Here is a 4,795-nt window from a genome sequence, read left to right as displayed (position 1 = left end):
GATAAATCTCAATGGTCAAGACAGAACTGAATTTTTGTAGGTACTTTGATAAATCTAAAGAAGTAAAGGAATTTAATACTTACAAAATCATATTGCAGTGTTTGTGGGCTAAATTTGAAACAATTATTTTCTCAGCCTGACACATTGTCAGTAAATGTCATGTCTATATGAATGAATGTACACATTGATTCACTTCTTTAGCTTGTAAAAATAGCTTTTGTTCTGCTAATAGCTCAATTATCTGTCATTTCTGACTTCTAACTCCAAATTCGTCTAAAATGGTTGATTCAACTATGATTGATAATCACAGAACTGAATGTATATGTGCATTAATGAAACTTTTAAAAAGCTTTATTCTTCGCCGATTGTTAAAGTCAATGAACAATCTGTGTCAAACATATTTGCAGGCTGCAGTTTTCTGAATTTGTTCTCTTAAAATCAAATTAAATGGTTCTTTTTAAAAAAAATTGAAATGAAATAGAGAAGTCAAATAAGAAATATTCTGAGCTTTAGTGGGCTGATTTAGAGACATTATATTTATTCTTACAATGCAATTTTTCTAAAGTTTGTAAAAATGTCATTTTTCTTTTATAATGCAAAATATCATAAACTTCTACTGTCTCTCTCTCTCTCAAATTGAAATATTTCTAAGGAGACCTGGCATACAATTTTCAAACTCTGAGGTGAATGTACCATGACTTCTTGCTGTGTATTTGCTTGTAAACTTCCCATTTCAGAAAGGAAGCATGCTTGGGTAAAGATCATTTGCATATCTCCAAGTCAACAGGGCCTCAAAGAGCTTCTGTTATCAATGGAAAAACACCAAACTAACAGAAACAGATGTGACTTTTCAAACTGCAAGAAGTCTCATGAGCATTTGAAGATAATACATCTTCCTGTCTCTTAATTGCCAGTAGGTTTGTCTCAGCTTGCACAGTTTGATTTTTAAGCAGTCTGAACTGTAAAAAGTATTATAATTAGTTCCTTGCAGTTTATAAGGCAAGTTAGAGAATGGTAATTTATTTCCTAGGTACTCAGGAAACACGAAGGTAGGTAGAGGTGACTTTCATTTTTCTCAGATACTATTTGGTCATAGATGAGAGTCAAGAAGCTGAAATGACCTTTACTCATGAATGAAAAAATATAGTTATATTTCTTTCATATAGTTTTTATTTCTATGTATTATATGAAGAAAGTTTTTAAATTATATAGGCTTATCTTGTTTTTGATACTGCACTGTGATAACCAAAACTTCTTTAAATGGAAATTTGACTGGCATAACAATAAATTTATTCTTTGACAGGAAAGACAATAGTTCGTAGAGTAAACTCTCCTAGAAAAGTTAACTTTTCTTTTCCAAATTTTCAGGGAATTTATGAGTCTTTATTCTCATCTTTATTCTAACAGAGGCCTATTGAATATCTAAAGATTGATGGAAAACTCGAGAGAATTCTTCGCCCTGCTACAATTAGCAAATAAATTATTCTCTGCTACAGTTTTCCCTACTGAAAATCCTTTTCACTCTCTTCTTGTAAAGAAGACATGTATTTCACATATGCAGTCCTGCACCATGTGACTTGGGTCTTTAGAACAATATTCCTATGGAAGGTATAAATCTTGATCAGTGTCATTGCCATACTTTAACTGTCAGTGATTGATTGGCTCAAGGGTAATTGTAAGTACTGTAGCCAATGAAAAAAATGGAGTGATCTGCATAGTGCTCCTGAGAACATGTTCCTCATTTTGCACAATAATATATATCTAGCAAGTCTTTGGAATCACACCTGGCATCTTTTAACTAAAAAGGAACCCATTGTTAGTATAAAACTAGAAAGACAAATAAGAATACAGTCATCACTTCATACATATATATTTTAAATTAACAAATGGATAAAGATAGTTGGTTATCTATTTTGATTTAAGACTTTCTTCTTTCTCTGTCTCTCTCTATCCAAGTGATTGAACTCAGGCTTTCATGTATACTGGGGAAATAATTCATTACTGAACTCTCTCCTCATGTTTGATAATGATATAATAATAATAAAAGAAATATTGATGACAGCCATAGCAGTTGACATTTATTTAACAGGCTCATTGTACAGGATACCTAGTAATTTATTCATGTGAATTTCTGAGATTTTGGTTCTCTGATTATTAAGATTTTCTTTTGTTCTTGTTTTTCTTTTGCATTCTTGGTTTTGATTTTTGTTTGTTTGCTTGTTTTGTTTTGTTTTCCAATTTAGGGTTTCTCTGTTTAGCTCCAACTGTTCTGGAAGACATTCTGCAGATCAGGTTAGCCTCCAACTCTGCCTGCCTCTGACTCATGAATTCTGGGATTAAAGGCAGGTGACAGCATGCCCAAATGATTACTACAAATTTCTACATGAAAATAAATAATAAACAGGAAGATAAAGGGATGTTTACATAATTGCATTTTCTCTCAGCTGGTACCACCAGTGTTCAAACCAAGAGTTCTACTCTAGAACTTCTGTCTATAAATACTATGGGGAAACATGACTAGACCCAATAACTGATAAGATATACAAACATGGTTTAGGAAAATAGAAAATATGCAAATAGATTTTGACTGAAGATGTGAAATATCTAAAGCTTACCAGAGATGCTAGTGAGAAACAAATATCTGCACACATGAAATATGGAAAATCTACAGAGAATGAAATGCCAAGCATCTCAGAAGGTAATGTGGTAAGTCATACATGGCAGAAAACAGGAAAAATATGTGAAAATATGGAATAAATTGGACTGATAGGACCACTTTCCACTTTAATGACCAGGTACCTTTTATTTTTTAAGAGGAATTAAAGAAAGACTCTATATACCATATAATGGAGGACAACTTTTCCAAGAAGAAGGAAATTATATATTAGAATTAAGTGAGAAGAGATGAGAGATTACATTTTTAGCACTATAGCAGAAAAAGCTTGGGACTATGGTGTAGGCATGTGAATCTATTTGCATCTCTATCAGCCAGGAAACAGGACAAGACAGGGAGTAAGGGTATCTACAAACCTTGGACACTGCCAACACCTCAGTGATTGCCTTGGTCAGTGTTGTGTTGCTGTGAAGAGATACCATGATCTGGCAACCCCAGTAAAGGAAAGCATTTAATTGGGGCTGGCTTACAGTTTGGGAGGTTTACTCATTATCAGCATGGTAGGAAGAACGGCAGCATATAGGCAGATGTAGTGTTGGAGGAGTTGAGTGTTCTATATTCTGATCTGAAGGCAGCAAGAAGAGAGAGAGCCACTGGGCCTGACTTTGAGTTTTGGAACCTCAAAGTCTACCCCTCACTAATACACTTCCTCCAACAAGTCACACCTTTTATTACTTTCAAATAGTGCCATTTTATATGAGACTATACAGGCCATTTTCGTTCAACCCCCCACAGCTATGCAGTTTCAATATAATACCCACCTCCCAAAAGTTCCCCAGCTTCCAAAGCAGAGCCTCAAAGTTAGACACAAAGTGTTCAAACATAGGAGCCTATAGGAAACATTTAGTGTCTAAAACAAAATGGAAAATTTCACCCAAATTGTTCATTTGCAGCTCTGTAATCATAATTAACAATGGGGAAATGTTGTCAACTTATATTTAAATCTGAAACTAAAAAGCTCTTTGAAGGTTATTTATTATTCTCTAAGTTACTTTGTTGCTGATATTGGAGAGCCAGAATGAGCTAAGTAATCTTAATTTGCAGTGTGACAATTTTGGCCACAGAAATATGTGGATCTTTTGTCCTGATATTGCTTCTAGTTAGATATTTTGTCACAGTGGCAAAAGCATTAGAATCTCTGACCTAAAGCAGTGGCCAAAATGAATAAACAAACAAACAAATAAACAAAAATAGAGACAATAATGTGTAAGCATAAGAACCTTGAAGTTAAACCCACTGTATCACATTAGAGAGAACTAAGTTATAGCATTCTAAATAAAGGACAAAGTAATATTTAACGTAGAAAAATAGTTAAGCAAAAGATCCTTTTTTACTTTCATTAAGGTATAATTAACAAGAGTATAAGTATGGTATATATAATATTTTGATATATGAATACCTTGTGAAATTATTATCACAATCAAGCTATTTAACCAGTCCCTGCTTCACACAGTTCCCTTTTTATAGTGTGAATATTTAAGAAATATTCAACAAGTTTCCATCACATACACACACACATATAAATTAAATTTTAAAACATTAAAAATAACAATCTATTAACACCACTTTAGTTAATCATCTTAATAACTAAATGCTTTCTAAATATTTAACCTCATACACACAGGTAGGTATACTTCTCACTTTTCATCAAAGAAAGGTCTCCTTTAATAGACAAAGACCACTAGAAAAAAACACAACTGGCCAGAATTTATAGAATAAGTGACCAACAATGTAGTTTCCAGAACCAACTGATATATCTACAACACATCTCATGAACTAAAAGCTCATAGATCATAGCAGAAGAGGGACAGAAATACTGTAAGATCCAGATTGTTTCTCCTGGAAAAAGAATGACTCCCTAAACAAGAGCTGAAGAAGTATACCACTGACAGACATGCTAGCATAGAAGAACAGGTTATCTCATGCCACCACTGAACAAATAAATACAGGCAGGTAAACAATGCTAGAGTGGGAGAAAGAGTTATCCCTAGGATAAACTTCCATGTTTGTGTCCAAAACCAAGTGGTCTGCTGGTAGATAGATAGATAGATAGATAGATAGATAGATAGATAGATAGATAGATAGATAGATCATATATATATATATATATATATATATATA

Source organism: Mus caroli, chromosome X, assembly GCF_900094665.2.
Source record: "Mus caroli chromosome X, CAROLI_EIJ_v1.1, whole genome shotgun sequence".
Taxonomy (NCBI): Eukaryota; Metazoa; Chordata; class Mammalia; order Rodentia; family Muridae; genus Mus; species Mus caroli.
The sequence above is the reverse complement of the archived record's forward strand: the minus strand, read 5'-3'. Positions refer to the sequence as shown.